This window comes from Notolepis coatsorum (genome assembly GCF_963971535.1).
Source record: "Notolepis coatsorum genome assembly, chromosome: 10".
In the NCBI taxonomy this organism is placed as follows: Eukaryota; Metazoa; Chordata; class Actinopteri; order Aulopiformes; family Paralepididae; genus Notolepis; species Notolepis coatsorum.
In genome coordinates, this window is record NC_140174.1 from 3,427,498 (window position 1) to 3,446,708 (window position 19,211).

Sequence of the window (19,211 nt, forward strand, 5' to 3'; positions counted from 1 at the left end):
AAATGCTCCCCTGGGTCTTGGAGCCACTGGTCCTTGCAAAGCTCTGAAAAGCGCCTCTTTGTGCGCCTTGCGCGCCTGTCTTTGAAGAGACTGCGTACACCCCATGATGATGCCAGCTCTTGCGCGTGCGCTTTTAAGCCATCAAACTCTCCTCGGAGTTGGGCAAGTGTGTCGGTTGCATTAAGATAAGATAAGATAAGATAAGATATTCCTTTATTGATCCCCTTGGGGAAATTCAGGCATCATAGCAGCATGGGGGGGAGGGGGGGAGGGGTACAGGTAGTAAAACAACACAGTATACAGGTAGTAAAAGACAACACAGGCAGTGTAAACAATTTGATCAATATGGTCAATATAATTTACTATCTGACTAGCTGAGGAATATTCACATTATTCACAGTGTCACATGAGGTGCAGTATGCAAGAGGTAGTGTTATAATAATTTACTATCTACTGAGTATACATTAATCAAAGTACCAGGGTAGTCTACTTTGTCCCCCTTGGGTTCCTATAAGTCCCAGGTCAATGTCTGGTAGCAGTCGCTGTCGCTGCCCCCTGTTGTGGGGCCTGGAGGCTGCTAGTCGCTGCCCACTGTTGTGGAGCCTGATGGCCGCTGGTATGAAGGACTGTCCGAGGCGGTTAGTTGAGTGTCGGGGGGGGATGAGTCTTGCTGTCGCCTGTAACAGGTCCACGCCTTTGCGCTGGAGATAATTATAATGATACACTGTTGTACTACAGCGTACACATGACGGGGACGGGGTACCTAGCAACATAGCAGGGAGGGGGGGGGGGCCCGCCCTCTGCGCCCTGTTCCCGCGTTACGAAATCTATGAGGATAGCCTACAGTGGGCACAGGGCCCCCTAAGCTCCAGGGCTCCCCCGCACCGCGGGGGGTGCGGGGACCTCCCCTACGCCACTGCATAAAGGATGGTCATCAGCATAAAGTTGGATCCGAGAGCTACCTGCAGCCTTCGCCACATCATTAGTATAAATGGAGAACAGGGTAGGACCCAATATTGAGCCCTGAGGCACCCCTTTAGCACTAGCACAGCCGACAAGCGGTCACATGACCCCTAGGCATTTTCAATAAATGTATCCTCGTGACTCAGGTCGATCTCCAGCTCTGTCACTCAATGACTTTTACCAAAAGTACCCCTTTTATCTGCAGCACGGTTTCAGAAATGTCTAAATGACTTCAGGAAAATGTAATTAGAACGTTATTCCACATAATGGGCCGTTGGAACAGACGAAAGTCACAGCACTTTGCGAGCATCTAGCGCATGGGTGGGGTGGCCAACCCGTGGCTCGCGAGCTGCATGTGGCTCTTTGCCCGTCAATGTGTGGCTCTTCCATAAAAGAAATAATATATATATATTATATTTTGTTTAAAAAAATATATTACATTTTTTATTTATTTTTATGTCACTCAAACCTACATTTCATTGTGGTAAATCTCATATTTTTATATTCAGAGGTAATTATATAGTTTACACTGTTTATTTTTCTCATATTTCTCATATAAGCTGTCGGGTCATCTGACCCGTTCCCGGCGGGAATCAGTGACATTTTCTCCATGGCTGTGCTGGTGTTAGTGATGGCAAGTGGCTCAGACAGGATATTCTCTGTCTTGACCTGTTGGATCCGGTTAGTAAGGTAGCTGGCAAACCAGTTGCAGCAGGTGGGGGATAAACCAATGCTGGAGAGCCTACCCAGAAGCGTCTTGTGGTCAACTGAATCGAATGCCTTGGCTCAGTCTATAAAGCTGGCAACGCAGACCTGCCTGTTGTCCAGAATAGAATAGAATAGAATAGAATAGAATAGAATAGAAATACTTATAAATACTTATAATTATTATCCCGTGGGAAATTAGACACTGCAAATCGCTCAACATTTAAACATTTAGACAGGACAGGTCACAAATTAGAATAATACACAAATCAAATCAAGTTGCCTAGGATAAGAGTAGAGTAAAATAAAATAGGATGAAATGAAATAAAATATACAGAAATAAATACAGTAAGAATATACTGAGCATACTGAGCATGGGGTAAACAATTTGGTCAATATAATTATAATTTAAATCTAACTAAATGAAATATGAAATATATATTCCAGTATTCAGTGTAACTAGGTGCAGTATGCTTTAGGTAGTGTATTGTCCTCCTTGGGTTCCAATAAGACCTAGATCAATGTCTGGCAGCCGTCGCTGCCCCCTGTTGTGGAGCCTGGAGGCCGCTAGTCGCGTCCTCCTGCCACTAATGAGCTGCCGCTCTGTGCTCAGTGATGCAGTGAGGCACAGTGATGCATTACATAGTCTGATGGCTGTTGGAATGAAGGACTTCCTGTGCCGTTCAGTGCTGCATTTGGGTAGTGTGAGCCTAGCACTGAACATGCTCCTCCTGTCAGCCAAGTCTGTGTATAGTGGGTGGGAGGGGTCCAGGTCAGTGATGATGTCGTTAAACCTGACTGGAATCAACTTCCAGGAGCATTGAACCAGGGCAACACACTGAAGAAACCTGACTGGAATTGGAATGGCGGGAGGGAAATGCTCAATCATTCTATGTATAATAGCAGCGTAATCATAACCATCCTCACAAGGAAGAACACAATTAAGGCTGCTTGATTGAGATTGAGATCACAATTATTAAATTTTAGTCATTGACTTTCTAAGTCGATTTTCTTGTTTTCATAATCTTTGGAAGCCAAAATCGTAAATTGAAAATAAAAGTGAATAATTGGCCAGCCCTAGAACACAAATTGCATTATCTCTTTGATTAGATGAGCGCCCTCCAACCCAACAAGGCCACTGGCCATGACAACATCCCCTCCAAATTCCTCAGAGACTCAGCAGCCGCCATCACCCCAGTCATCACACACATAATAAACCTCTCCATAAAACAGGGACACGTCCCCAAGGACTTCAAAATTGCGAGGGTGACCCCTCTGCACAAAAAGGGCAGCAAATTAGACCCAGGCAAACTACCGCCCTGTTTATATTCTCACCTCCATCTTGAAAGTCATGGAAAAAATTGTCTACGAACAGGTCGAAAAGTACCTAGCGGAAAAAAATCTAATCTACGAATTCCAATCTGGCTTCAGAACATCCCACTCCACTGACACATGCCTTCTCTATTTGAACAACCACATCAAACAAGAGGTGGACGCGGGCAAATAATGCGGCATGGTCATGCTGGACCTACAAAAGGCCTTCGACACTGTCAATCACTCCATTCTGATTGACAAGCTAAAAGCAATTGGTTTTGATAGTCTATCAGTGAGCTGGATGCAATCCTACCTTGAGGGGAGGGAACAGATGGTGGAGGTAAACGGTACCCTATCCCCCCCCCCCCTCACAGTGAGCTGTGGTGTTCAAGTTCAAGTTCAAGTTCAAGTTCTTTAATAGTTGTCATACAGAAGTACAGAATACTTTCATACAAAATGCTTCTTACTGTTACGCTCCAGAGACTGTGCTAGACAAGATAGTATCAAATAACATAATAACATAATATAGCATGAATTTAGAAGAAGAAAATGAGGTCACAGTGTTCGGTATAGACATATGTACAATGTTCTGAGTTACCATATAATATACAATACACAATACTATGCAGTGTACTAATGTACAGTACTATCTAGTGCAAAGCAGAAATGGGATGAGGTACAATTTTAGGTACAATTTACAGTAAGGTGTACGAGTTGTAGTGCAATCCTTCATCCATAAATATAAAGTGTGGGGAGTGGGTGCTACAGTGTGTTTGTTTAAAGTGGGTGTGTGCTATAAGTGTGTGGAGTGGGTGCTACAGTGTGTTTGTTTAAAGTGAGTGTGTGCGTGTGGATGTGTGTGCTATGTGCGTTTGGTGGTTGTTGTTGTGTAGTGTTCATTCATTGTTCGTTTAGCAGCCTGATGGCCTGGGGATAGAAGCTTCTTCTGAGTCTTTCTGTGCTCGCCTTGAGACTCCTGTATCGCTTGCCTGACGGCAGCAGTTCAAAGAGGCAGTTGTTCGGGTGACTGGAGTCTTTAATGATTCTCTTAGCCTTGCCCTTGCAACGCTTGTAGTAAATGTTCTGGAGGGTGGGGAGCCCCCCTCCAATTGTGCGTTCGGCTGAACGTGTCACTCTTTGTAGTCTGCTTTGGTCTTGTGCAGTGCTATTCCCAAACCAGGAGGTGATGTTGCCGGTCAAGATGCTCTCTATTGTACATGAGTAGAAGTTCTTAAGGATCTTCTGGCTGACTTGGAACTTCCTTAGGCGCCTGAGGAAGTAGAGGCGTTGTCGTGCCTTCTTCACAACACTGTTAATGTGTGTGGTCCATGTCAAGTCCTCGGATATGTAGGCTCCGAGGTACTTAAAGCTGTTGACTCTCTCAACCGGTGCCCCGTCGATGCTGAGGGGGCTGTAGTCCTTGACCCCCGACCTCCTGAAGTCCACAATCATCTCCTTTGTTTTGCTGACGTTCAGGGAGAGGCTGTTTTCCTGGCACCATCCCGCCAGGACCTTGACCTCTTCCAGGTAGGCCCTCTCGTCGTTGGCAGAGATCAGGCCCACCACCACTGTGTCGTCAGCAAATTTGACGATTGTATTGCTACTCCGCTGAGCCACACAGTCGTGTGTGTACAGGGAGTAGAGGAGGGGACTCAGAACACAGCCCTGGGGGGCCCCTATGTTGAGGGTGATGGATGAGGAGGTGCAGTTGCCTGCTCTCACCACCTGGGGTCTGCCAGTCAGGAAGTCCAAGACCCACTGGCAGAGGTCATAGCCCAAGCCCAGGTCCCTGAGCTTGGCTATGAGTATGGAGGGGACTATGGTATTGAATGCCGAGCTGTAGTCGATGAATAGCATTCTCACATAGTTCCCCTGCCTCTTGTCCAGGTGTGATGCTGCTGTGTGCAGCACATGGGATATGGCGTCCTCCGTGGACCTGTTGGGGCGGTATGCAAATTGCAGGGGGTCCATGTTGATGGGGAGGGAGGAGCAGATGTAGCCCTTTACTAGCTTCTCGAAGCACTTCATGGCTATGGAGGTGAGAGCTACAGGGCGGTAGTCGTTGAGGCAAGCAGGATTTTTTGGGTACAGGGATAATAGTGGACTTCTTCAGGCAGGTGGGGATGACAGCCTGTTCTAAGGACAGGTTAAATATGTCAGTGAATACTGGGGCCAGTTGGTCGGCACAGACTTTTAGGACGCGGCCGGGGATGCCGTCTGGACCTGCTGCCTTCCTGATATTCACTTTTTTAAAGGTCCGCCTCACCTCATGCTCTGTTACCCTGAACACTGCGCCTCCATCAGCAGCCGACCCCCCCCCCCCCCATTGCCGAGGCTTGTGAGCTGGTGTTGTTATTACCAGCATCAAACCTCGCATAGAAGGTATTGAGGTCATTTGCTAAGGAGATGTCACTGTTCAGTTTGAGGGAGGCGCCTTTGTAGTCTGTCATCGTTTTGAGCCCCTGCCACATAGCTCTAGAGTCAGCTTGTTCAAACTGGAGTTCAATTTTATCCCTGTAGCGTCGTTTGGCCTCTGACACAGTCCTCCTTACGTTGTATCGCGCCACCTTGTGGTCATTCATGTTGCCTGCCTCTAGGCCGTCGTTGTATGCTTTGGTGCGCTCTCTCAGAGCTTCACGGACGGATTTGTCTACCCAGGGTTTTTGATTTGGGTAAACTTTCATTTTGGTAGTGGGGATTGTTTCTTTCACCCTAGTACAAACATAGTCCAGCACTGTCTCCGTGTAGGCATTAATGTTATCTGTGTCGCGGAACACATTCCAGTCTGTGTTGTGAAACACTGACCGGATCGTATCCTCTGACGTCACATCCCATTTCTGCACCTCTCGCGAGACTACGGGAGTACTTTTAATTTTCTGTCTGTACTTCGGTGTAAGAAAAATTGATGCGTGATCTGACTTACCGAAGCCACTATCAGAATGAGCCTTGTAGCCACCTTTAAATTGCGTGTAACAGTGATCTAGGATGTTACCGCCTCTGGTGTTGCAAGTCACATGCTGATAGAAGTCGGGCAATACCTTTCTCAGATTGGCGCTATTGAAATCTCCCAGAACTAAAATGGCGGCGTTAACATTCGCCTCTTGGATTCTATTTACCTCGTCGTGTAGTCTGGAGAGCGCAACCTTGTTGCTGGCTTCAGCTTGCGGTGGAATATACACTCCGACCAGGACGATCGCCGTTAACTCCCTCGGGAGGAAGAAAGGACGACACTTGATGGTTATATATTCCAGTTCTGGGGAGCAGTGGTTGGATAGTTCCTTCACGTTACTTGGGTCACTCCAATTTTTGTTCAACATGAAGGCAATACCTCCTCCACGTTGTTTACCGGATTCTGCTGTTCTATCCTTGCGGTGAATGAAGAAATGATCGGCCGGTAGGATGGCGTGGTCTGGGACTTCTGGCGCCAGCCACGTCTCGATGAAGCAGAGAACGTTACAGTCCCTAACGTCTCTCTGGAATTGAATCCTTGCTCGGATGTCGTCTAGTTTATTGTCTATTGATTGTACATTGGCTAGCAATATACTGGGTAGTGGTGTCCTGTGCCGCCTGGTTCTCAGCCTGTTACGGACTCCAGCTCTCTTTCCTCGCCGTCTGGGTCCTTTGTCCCTGGGGGCGAGATCCGGTCCTGATGTCCTCAAGATCTCAACGGGCCATTGTTGCGGTTCAGAGAGCTGATCCAGAGAGTAATCCAGTCGGTAAGTTTCCCGTAATCCAATGTCTATTAGTGACTGACGGTCATACACATTAATTGCACCTACTGTTGGTACAGACAAAACTCTTAAAACTATAAATATTAACAAAAGTATGCACAGTCTCGACGGAGCGCACAGACAGGCAGCCGGACGTAGCGGCGCCATCTTCCCTTCATTCATGGAAGTCGGCCACGGTTCTCCCCTTGTTAAAGGGCGGAGACCCCCCTCTGACCTAAATAATTATCGCCCTATTTCCAGACCGTCTGTAATGGCCAAAGTCTTTGAATCTCTTGTAAACGAACAACTGAAAAAGTTTTCTAACTGACCATGATATTATTTATTTTTTTTATCCACTTTTTCTCCCATTTTCTATATTTTCTCCCATCCCAATTTCGTATCATCCAATTCAACCCTCCCCTGTCACGGACGCTGTTTCTTGCCTCCCACAAGCCGGCTGCAATGTGGACTAAGTCATACATAGCACGAGTCCCCTCCGGTACTTGAGGTAACAGCAGTCGCATCTTTTCACCTGCGCAGCTCGATCTCTCAGTGGCGAGGAGTAACGCGTGGGAGGCTCACGCTGCCCCCGACACTTCCTGATTCTACTGCGCAGGCGCACCAACCGACCTGTAGGAGTCGCTGTCCACAACGCCCGATCCCCACCCATTAGTTTCCCACCCCCTAATACGGCCAATGTGTATTAGTATGAACGACCAGCTAAACTGAAAGCAAATGTGGAGCGCTGGGCTCGAACTGACGAGCCCAGCGTCTCCAGCATTTCGTGGCGAGCGCCTTGCCCACAACGCCACGTAGCCGCCCTTTGACCATGATATTCTTAACGAGTCTCAGTCAGGCTTCAGATCAGGCCATAGTACTACTTCAGCGACTATGCTAGTCTCAAATGACATAATTGAAGCACTGGACAAGAAAAAAACACTGTGCAGCATTGTTTGTTGATCCGTCTAAAGCTTTTCATTCTGTGGATCATGCATTGCTACTGCAGAGGCTTGGCTGCATAGGTCTTGGTAAAATGCCTTTGAGCTGGTTTAAAAACTATCTATCTGAAAGAACTCAGTGTGTTTCAGTAGAAGATTATACCTCAGCTGCTCTTACTGTAAACAAAGGTGTTCCACAAGGTTCTATTTTGGCCCCTGTCTTATTCTCCATCTTTATAAATGAACTAGGAAATGGGATAAACCCAGCACGTTTTCATTTATATGCTGATGATAGTTGTTTACACAGTGGCTTCCTCTTTAACTCAGGCCATAGAGCTTCTACAGGATGCTTTTAATACACTACAAGTCCTTGCTAAGGCTAAGACTGGTCCTAAATGCAAAAAAGACCAAGTACATGACCTTCTCTCGCTCTCGAGCTAATACAGCTGTCGCTCCGATTCTGACACTGGAAGGGACATGTCTTGACAAAGTAGTATCCTATAAATATCTGGGCATATGGATTGATGAAAAGATGGCCTTTGATGTTCATATTGGGAACCTACTGAGAAAACTTAACACCTAAACTGGGCTTTTTCTTCCGGTTAAAGAAATGTTTCCCGTCTGAAGCCAGGAAGAGAATTGTGCAGAGTTCCTTTCTGTCTGTATTAGACTATGGCGATGTGATCTATATGCATGCTCCTTCCTCCCTGCTTAAAAAGCTGGATTCTGCGTACCATGCTGCTATACGTTTTGTAACGGGTGCAGGTTCTTGCACCCACCACTGCACTCTGTATCAGTCATTAGGATGGTCCTCTCTGTACCAAAGAAGACAATCACACATGTTGATTTTTATCCTTAAGTCATTGCTAGGTAAGCTGCCCTTATATATCTCCAGACTTCTGTCCTTTTATACTTGCTTTTTTAATACCAGACGAGCAGCAAATGGGATGCTGTTAAATGTTCCTCTGATGCAGTCAGAGCTTGGTAAAGCTGCATTCTCCCACTATGCTCCCTTTTTATGGAATACTCTGCAAGTGAAACTTTGTCTAGAGGCACTTCCTACTGTGAATGCTTTTAAAGGTATGCTACGATTAGCCCTTCATGAAACATGTAACTGTTTTACCTGATGCTATTGCTGATGTGATTATGCTCCTTGCCACTGCACAAATGGCCTTCTGTATTTATATTTGAATTGTATGTTTTTTGTTTAATGGCCTGTTTTATGTTGAAACGTGTTGTGTGCCGTGTTGGTCAGGACTCCCTGGAAGAAGAGATCTTGTATCTCAATGGGACATTCCTGGATAAATAAAAATAAAAAAAATATACCGATATTGTCCAACTCTTAATTTCCGATACCGATATCAACCGATACCGATATATGCAGGGTTCCCCCCCCCAAAACACGTAATAATTTCAGGTAATTAACATTACATATGTCTTGTTGTGGAATTAACATAACATTATGCATACTTTTGACAATAAATAAAATCAGAATTTGTTCTTACTTGCTTGCCTGGGTAAATAAAGGTTATAGAAATGTAAAAAAAGATTTTTTTTTCTTTTTTTGAAAACCGATACCGATATTTTCCGATATCACATTTTAATGCCAATAATAAGGCCAATAATATTGGACATCCCTAGACGAAAAGGAAATATTGCATTGCACCGGAATAAAAAAAAGGTTTTTACTTTTACTTTTGAGTACTTAAGTACATTTAAAAGTAGAAACTTTTTTACTTTTACTCAAGTGTGTTTTTAGCCAGATACTCTGACTTTTACTTGAGTAAGATTTTGAGACGATACCCATACTTTCACTTAAGTATAATTTCTGGGTACTTTTTACACCCCTGCGTATAACCAAGGCTTATATATTGAAGGCTAATCATCCAACGGGAGATGGAGTCTTCAGTGTAAAATTGAATGGGTAACGCTGACTAATTGTTACGTGTGTCATACCCCCAATTGACCGCTTTCCTTGATCCTCCAATCACACCGGTTTGTCCAAGGGAACAGTTGTGATTAGAGGATCAGGAAAAGAGGGCGGGGCTTGTTACCTGCTGGCTTCACTCCCGCTAAGCTGCATTCGATGGCTTGGAACGGCAGACTGAGGAAGTCACTCCTAGGATGGGGAGGTAAAGAAAGCAGAAACAAAAGAAACAAAACAAAAACCGGTTTATAAAAGATACATCTTCAATTGTTTGTGCCGTCGACAAGAGAATCGGTCACTACTTAGTCCCACAGTGCATACTATCAGAAATACAAAAAGTATTTTCCTTCAACTTAAGAGATGGTTCAGATTTTTCTGGAACCCTTACCAATGATATTGATCGGTAGAGTCCTTTCTTCCTTTCTTTCAAATAAAAACATTTAATGGTAAATGGTGCATTTATATAGCAGCTTTTATCCAGCGCTTTACAATTTGTTCCTCACATTAACCCATTCATTCACACACCGACGGCAGAGGCGACCACGCGAGGTGCCAACGTGCTCATCAGAGTCTTGAACACTGAACTCTCCACACACACAACACACACACACACTGTATACGCTCACACACTAGCAGTCACTTTAGCACGAACACACACACACACACACACACACATGCTGCACACACTCACACTAAACGGTCACTTTACACAATGAAAAGGTCACTTAAAAAAAATAAAAATAAAGAACGGGAGTGGTTCTTGTATAGTAATAGATGGATATAGCAAGATAGCATAAGGATATATAGTATAACTGTATATTGTATAGTATAGTAGTGTACATAAGACCCAGTGCCTCATCCGTAGCTTAACACTGTATTGCACTAGTGACACTTGGACACGCTGCCCGGGAGGAGCAGGAATCGAACGGGGACTGCTATAATAATAATAATGGATTCAATTTGTACCGCGCTCTACATTCGTGAGAATCTCAGAGTGCTTACAGGAGATATAGACAAAAGTTAAATGAATAAAACAATTTAAAATTAATAAAAACAATTAAAAAGACTAACAACCAGTGAAAATGGAAGAACCTAAGAGTAAAATAAAATAAAAATAGTAAAATGAATAGAAGTAAAAATAAAAGTAAAAGAAAATTCAGGCAAAAGCCTTGTTAAAAAGAAATGTTTTTAGGCCCCTTTTAAAAACCTCGACGGATTGTGGTACTCTCAGGTGGATGGGGAGAGACTACTCTACCCCCCGAGCCACTGTCGCCCACAATCCATGCTGTTCCTCACAGTAGCTCACTGCACAAACCAATGCAAAGTCAATGAGTGGATTTCTCGTTGTCTTCGGTCATCAGCTTGTGCAGACATTGACTTTGCATTGGCTCGTGGTCAGTAGCAACATGGGCTAAACAGAACTGTAGGTGCCTAAATGCCTAGTCTGGTAATTAAGAGTAATTTCAGTTAATAGAAAAGCATTTCGGGACCTGTATTTCATAGGTGTTTAAATAGATGGATAAATAGATAGATATTATTATTACAGAAGTTAGAATGTTAAGTCAATCCATGTCTATCGGTAAGAATGATTTCTTTGTCGTTAGTTTGTTTCTTACGTGATATTTGGCCGATAGGCCGAGGGACTTTTACTTTGACATGATAACGGTGATGTCATTGATTACTGTCAGCTGCGGCAGGGTGGCGGCATTGGTTTAGAAAGAAAATAACGCAGATTGTCCCGGCGGTCAGGCCGAGTGATGAGAGAGTGGAGCCGGACAGTTTTTAGACCTCTCTCTCTCTATTTCCCTGGATATGTAAGGGATAATGTATAGCTACGAGGTCATTGTCGCAAAATAATTGACCGACACGTAGTTTAAAATACCGAGCCGCCTCGGCGAGGTGTTTTAAACGTCAGTGAAGGTCAATTATTTTGCGATGATGACCGAGTATAGCTATACATTATCCCGCTTATTACATGGCTAACTTACTAACAATATACCTAATTCATTTGACAAATCGCAGTTGTTCTGTGGCTCTGTCAGCCCAAATAAAGTGATTATTATTATCGCAGGCAGCCCGGCAGGTGTGTCTAATTGCACTGAAACAGTGTTTGTCAGTGGGCTTGATTGCGAACAGCTGCGCACAGCGGTCATTGTCCCACAGCGGTCATTATTGTCTGATAACTGACCTCTGACGCGCGCTATTGACCAATCACAAGCAAGCATTTCGGCGAATATGAAAACGCCATGTAATAAACGTTGTTAATCTCGCTCTATATATAATTAGGAAACTTGAAAGTGTAACCCGAGTTGGACATTAAATAGTTAACACTACGTCGTGGTCAGTGGCTTTCTCGTGCGTGCGTGGATGTGTAACGGGAGAATTCAAAGTTTGAGAGCGTCCGAAGCTTATATGGCATCAACGAGTTTTTGGAAAATACAAGAACTATCTCTTAACCCCTGACCCCCGACCTCTGACCTCATGCTGCGGAGGCCGTCTCTGGGCAGCTCCCCGTTGTCTCCAAAGTCCACGTAGTACAGGTCCAGCAGGCCAGAGCCCAGGACGCCAAGCACCCGGGCCCGGTTCCACGTGCCGTGCTCCCGGTACGGGGCGGCCACGATGTCCCCCACCACCACGGTCTCCACCCGCTGCTCCTGGAGGAGGGTTAGGGTTAGGGTGGCACACGCAGAAGATACCGTGTTAGAAACGATGACAAGAGTGACCTTCTAGTTGGTTTCCCCTCTAGATTCTGTTTCCCTTCCACCCCTCTGCGGTGAGCCTCATCGACAAGGACCCCCACTGAGTTACATTAACACACCCCTACTGGACTAGATATCTGTATATACATAACTCTTCATACTTCACTGGTCATACTTTTTGGCTAAATAAATATTCCAAATATTGTTGTTTTTATTCTAATTAGTGTATATACTTGACCACATCTTGCACAGTTGTACAGCCCTGGCCTATTCCTATTTTTATTTTATAATTATATTATATTGTGCTTCCATGTTAACTTAGTTTATATTCCATTTTATTTCATTCCACCTTTTTTATTCTACCGTAATTGTCTGTCCGTCAATGTCGTGAAAACCACTTGGCAATAAAGATTGGCAATCAGGTTAACCCTTTCACTGCCACACTACAGACGGTTAACCTTTCACTGCCACACTACAGAAGGTTAACCCTTTCACTACCACACTACAGAAGGTTAACCTTTCACTACCACACTACAGAAGGTTAACCTTTCACTGCCACACTACAGAAGGTTAACCTTTCACTGCCACACTACAGAAGGTTAACCTTTCACTACCACACTACAGAAGGTTAACCTTTCACTACCACACTACAGACGGTTAACCTTTCACTACCACACTACAGAAGGTTAACCCTTTCACTACCACACTACAGAAGGTTAACCGTTTCACTACCACACTACAGACGGTTAACCGTCTGTAGTGTGGTAGTGAAAGTAACCGTCTGTAGTGTGGTAGTGAAAGGGTTAATGCGTTCCCGCCACAAGACGGCGAGGCGGTTCCTTACAGTCGGGGCTCTAACCCTTACAGACGGGGCTCTAACTCTTACAGACGGGGCTCTAACTCTTACAGACGGGGCTCTAACTCTTACAGACGGGGCTCTAACCCTTACAGACGGGGCTCTAACCCTTACAGACGGGGCTCTAACCCTTACAGACGGGGCTCTAACCCTTACAGACGGGGCTCTAACCCTTACAGTCGGGGCTCTAACCCTTACAGACGGGGCTCTAACCCTTACAGACGGGGCTCTAACTCTTACAGACGGGGCTCTAACCCTTACAGACGGGGCTCTAACCCTTACAGACGGGGCTCTAACCCTTACAGACGGGGCTCTAACCCTTACAGACGGGGCTCTAACCCTTACAGACAGGGCTCTAACTCTTACAGACGGGGCTCTAACCCTTACAGACGGGGCTCTAACTCTTACAGACGGGGCTCTAACCCTTACAGACGGGGCTCTAACTCTTACAGACGGGGCTCTAACCCTTACAGACGGGGCTCTAACCCTTACAGACGGGGCTCTAACTCTTACAGACGGGGCTCTAACCCTTACAGATGGGGCTCTAACTCTTACAGACGGGGCTCTAACCATTACAGACGGGGCTCTAACCCTTACAGACGGGGCTCTAACCATTACAGACGGGGCTCTAACCCTTACAGACGGGGCTCTAACTCTTACAGACGGGGCTCTAACCCTTACAGACGGGGCTCTAACCCTTACAGACGGGGCTCTAACCCTTACAGACGGGGCTCTAACCCTTACAGACGGGGCTCTAACCCTTACAGACGGGGCTCTAACTCTTACAGACGGGGCTCTAACTCTTACAGACGGGGCTCTAACCCTTACAGATGGGGCTCTAACTCTTACAGACGGGGCTCTAACTCTTACAGTCGGGGCTCTAACCCTTACAGACGGGGCTCTAACCCTTACAGACGGGGCTCTAACTCTTACAGACGGGGCTCTAACCCTTACAGACGGGGCTCTAACCCTTACAGACGGGGCTCTAACCCTTACAGACGGGGCTCTAACCCTTACAGACGGGGCTCTAACCCTTACAGACGGGGCTCTAACCCTTACAGACGGGGCTCTAACCCTTACAGACGGGGCTCTAACCCTTACAGACGGGGCTCTAACTCTTACAGACGGGGCTCTAACTCTTACAGTCGGGGCTCTAACCCTTACAGACGGGGCTCTAACTCTTACAGACGGGGCTCTAACTCTTACAGACGGGGCTCTAACTCTTACAGACGGGGCTCTAACCCTTACAGACGGGGCTCTAACTCTTACAGACGGGGCTCTAACTCTTACAGACGGGGCTCTAACTCTTACAGACGGGGCTCTAACCCTTACAGACGGGGCTCTAACCCTTACAGACGGGGCTCTAACTCTTACAGACGGGGCTCTAACTCTAACAGACGGGGCTCTAACTCTTACAGACGGGGCTCTAACTCTTACAGACGGGGCTCTAACCCTTACAGACGGGGCTCTAACTCTTACAGACGGGGCTCTAACTCTAACAGACGGGGCTCTAACTCTTACAGACGGGGCTCTAACCCTTACAGACGGGGCTCTAACTCTAACAGACGGGGCTCTAACCCTTACAGACGGGGCTCTAACTCTAACAGACGGGGCTCTAACCCTAACAGACGGGGCTCTAACCCTTACAGACGGGGCTCTAACCCTTACAGACGGGGCTCTAACTCTAACAGACGGGGCTCTAACCCTTACAGACGGGGCTCTAACCCTTACAGACGGGGCTCTAACCCTTACAGACGGGGCTCTAACTCTTACAGACGGGGCTCTAACTCTTACAGACGGGGCTCTAACCCTTACAGACGGGGCTCTAACTCTTACAGACGGGGCTCTAACCCTTACAGACGGGGCTCTAACTCTTACAGACGGGGCTCTAACTCTAACAGACGGGGCTCTAACCCTTACAGACGGGGCTCTAACTCTTACAGACGGGGCTCTAACTCTAACAGACGGGGCTCTAACCCTAACAGACGGGGCTCTAACCCTTACAGACGGGGCTCTAACCCTTACAGACGGGGCTCTAACTCTAACAGACGGGGCTCTAACTCTTACAGACGGGGCTCTAACCCTTACAGACGGAGCTCTAACCCTTACAGACGGGGCTCTAACCCTTACAGACGGGGCTCTAACCCTTACAGTCGGGGCTCTAACTCTTACAGACTGGGCTCTAACTCTTACAGACGGGGCTCTAACTCTTACAGACGGGGCTCTAACCCTTACAGACGGGGCTCTAACCCTTACAGACGGGGCTCTAACCCTTACAGACGGGGCTCTAACCCTTACAGACGGGGCTCTAACCCTTACAGACGGGGCTCTAACTCTAACAGACGGGGCTCTAACCCTTACAGACGGGGCTCTAACCCTTACAGACGGGGCTCTAACCCTTACAGACGGGGCTCTAACCCTTACAGACGGGGCTCTAACCCTTACAGACGGGGCTCTAACCCTTACAGACGGGGCTCTAACTCTTACAGACGGGGCTCTAACTCTTACAGTCGGGGCTCTAACTCTAACAGACGGGGCTCTAACCCTTACAGACGGGGCTCTAACTCTTACAGACGGGGCTCTAACCCTTACAGACGGGGCTCTAACTCTTACAGACGGGGCTCTAACCCTTACAGACGGGGCTCTAACTCTAACAGACGGGGCTCTAACCCTTACAGACGGGGCTCTAACCCTTACAGACGGGGCTCTAACCCTTACAGACGGGGCTCTAACTCTAACAGACGGGGCTCTAACCCTTACAGACGGGGCTCTAACCCTTACAGACGGGGCTCTAACCCTTACAGACGGGGCTCTAACTCTTACAGACGGGGCTCTAACTCTAACAGACGGGGCTCTAACCCTTACAGACGGGGCTCTAACCCTTACAGACGGGGCTCTAACTCTTACAGACGGGGCTCTAACCCTTACAGACGGGGCTCTAACTCTTACAGACGGGGCTCTAACCCTTACAGACGGGGCTCTAACTCTTACAGACGGGGCTCTAACCCTTACAGACGGGGCTCTAACTCTTACAGACGGGGCTCTAACCCTTACAGACGGGGCTCTAACCCTTACAGACGGGGCTCTAACCCTTACAGACGGGGCTCTAACCCTTACAGACGGGGCTCTAACCCTTACAGACGGGGCTCTAACTCTTACAGACGGGGCTCTAACCCTTACAGACGGGGCTCTAACTCTTACAGACGGGGCTCTAACTCTTACAGACGGGGCTCTAACTCTTACAGACGGGGCTCTAACCCTTACAGACGGGGCTCTAACCCTTACAGACGGGGCTCTAACTCTAACAGACGGGGCTCTAACTCTTACAGACGGGGCTCTAACTCTTACAGACGGGGCTCTAACCCTTACAGACGGGGCTCTAACTCTTACAGACGGGGCTCTAACCCTTACAGACGGGGCTCTAACCCTTACAGACGGGGCTCTAACCCTTACAGACGGGGCTCTAACTCTTACAGACGGGGCTCTAACCCTTACAGACGGGGCTCTAACCCTTACAGACGGGGCTCTAACCCTTACAGACGGGGCTCTAACCCTTACAGACGGGGCTCTAACTCTAACAGACGGGGCTCTAACTCTTACAGACGGGGCTCTAACCCTTACAGACGGGGCTCTAACTCTTACAGACGGGGCTCTAACCCTTACAGACGGGGCTCTAACTCTTACAGACGGGGCTCTAACTCTTACAGACGGGGCTCTAACTCTTACAGACGGGGCTCTAACTCTTACAGACGGGGCTCTAACTCTTACAGACGGGGCTCTAACTCTTACAGACGGGGCTCTAACTCTTACAGACGGGGCTCTAACTCTTACAGACGGGGCTCTAACTCTTACAGACGGGGCTCTAACCCTTACAGACGGGGCTCTAACCGTTACAGACGGGGCTCTAACCCTTACAGACGGGGCTCTAACTCTAACAGACGGGGCTCTAACCCTTACAGACGGGGCTCTAACCCTTACAGACGGGGCTCTAACTCTAACAGACGGGGCTCTAACCCTTACAGACGGGGCTCTAACCCTTACAGACGGGGCTCTAACCGTTACAGACGGGGCTCTAACCCTTACAGACGGGGCTCTAACTCTAACAGACGGGGCTCTAACCCTTACAGACGGGGCTCTAACCCTAACAGACGGGGCTCTAACCCTTACAGACGGGGCTCTAACCCTTACAGACGGGGCTCTAACCCTTACAGACGGGGCTCTAACCCTTACAGACGGGGCTCTAACTCTTACAGACGGGGCTCTAACCCTTACAGACGGGGCTCTAACCCTTACAGACGGGGCTCTAACTCTTACAGACGGGGCTCTAACTCTTACAGACGGGGCTCTAACCCTTACAGACGGGGCTCTAACCCTTACAGACGGGGCTCTAACTCTTACAGACGGGGCTCTAACTCTTACAGACGGGGCTCTAACCCTTACAGACGGGGCTCTAACTCTTACAGACGGGGCTCTAACTCTTACAGACGGGGCTCTAACCCTTACAGACGGGGCTCTAACCCTTACAGACGGGGCTCTAACCCTAACTCTAACAGACGGGGCTCTAACCCTTACAGACGGGGCTCTAACCCTTACAGACGGGGCTCTAACCCTTACAGACGGGGCTCTAACCCTTACAGACGGGGCTCTAACCCTTACAGACGGGGCTCTAACTCTTACAGACGGGGCTCTAACTCTTACAGACGGGGCTCTAACCCTTACAGACGGGGCTCTAACTCTTACAGACGGGGCTCTAACCCTTACAGACGGGGCTCTAACCCTTACAGTCGGGGCTCTAACTCTTACAGACGGGGCTCTAACTCTTACAGACGGGGCTCTAACTCTTACAGACGGGGCTCTAACTCTTACAGACGGGGCTCTAACCCTTACAGACGGGGCTCTAACCCTTACAGACGGGGCTCTAACTCTTACAGACGGGGCTCTAACCCTTACAGACGGGGCTCTAACTCTTACAGACGGGGCTCTAACTCTTACAGACGGGGCTCTAACCCTTACAGACGGGGCTCTAACCCTTACAGACGGGGCTCTAACTCTTACAGACGGGGCTCTAACTCTTACAGACGGGGCTCTAACTCTTACAGACGGGGCTCTAACTCTTACAGACGGGGCTCTAAAAACTCTTACAGACGGGGCTCTAACTCTTACAGACGGGGCTCTAACTCTTACAGACGGGGCTCTAACTCTTACAGACGGGGCTCTAACCCTTACAGACGGGGCTCTAACCCTTACAGACGGGGCTCTAACTCTTACAGACGGGGCTCTAACCCTTACAGACGGGGCTCTAACCCTTACAGACGGGGCTCTAACCCTTACAGACGGGGCTCTAACCCTTACAGACGGGGCTCTAACTCTTACAGACGGGGCTCTAACCCTTACAGACGGGGCTCTAACTCTTACAGACGGGGCTCTAACTCTTACAGACGGGGCTCTAACTCTTACAGACGGGGCTCTAACCCTTACAGACGGGGCTCTAACCCTTACAGACGGGGCTCTAACCCTTACAGACGGGGCTCTAACTCTTACAGACGGGGCTCTAACCCTTACAGACGGGGCTCTAACTCTTACAGACGGGGCTCTAACCCTTACAGACGGGGCTCTAACTCTAACAGACGGGGCTCTAACCCTTACAGACGGGGCTCTAACCCTTACAGACGGGGCTCTAACTCTTACAGACGGGGCTCTAACTCTTACAGACGGGGCTCTAACTCTTACAGACGGGGCTCTAACCCTTACAGACGGGGCTCTAACTCTTACAGACGGGGCTCTAACTCTTACAGACGGGGCTCTAACCCTTACAGACGGGGCTCTAACTCTTACAGACGGGGCTCTAACTCTTACAGACGGGGCTCTAACCCTTACAGACGGGGCTCTAACCCTTACAGATGGGGCTCTAACTCTTACAGACGGGGCTCTAACTCTTACAGACGGGGCTCTAACTCTTACAGACGGGGCTCTAACCCTTACAGACGGGGCTCTAACTCTTACAGACGGGGCTCTAACTCTTACAGACGGGGCTCTAACCCTTACAGACGGAGCTCTAACTCTAACTCTTACAGACGGGGCTCAAACTCTTACAGACGG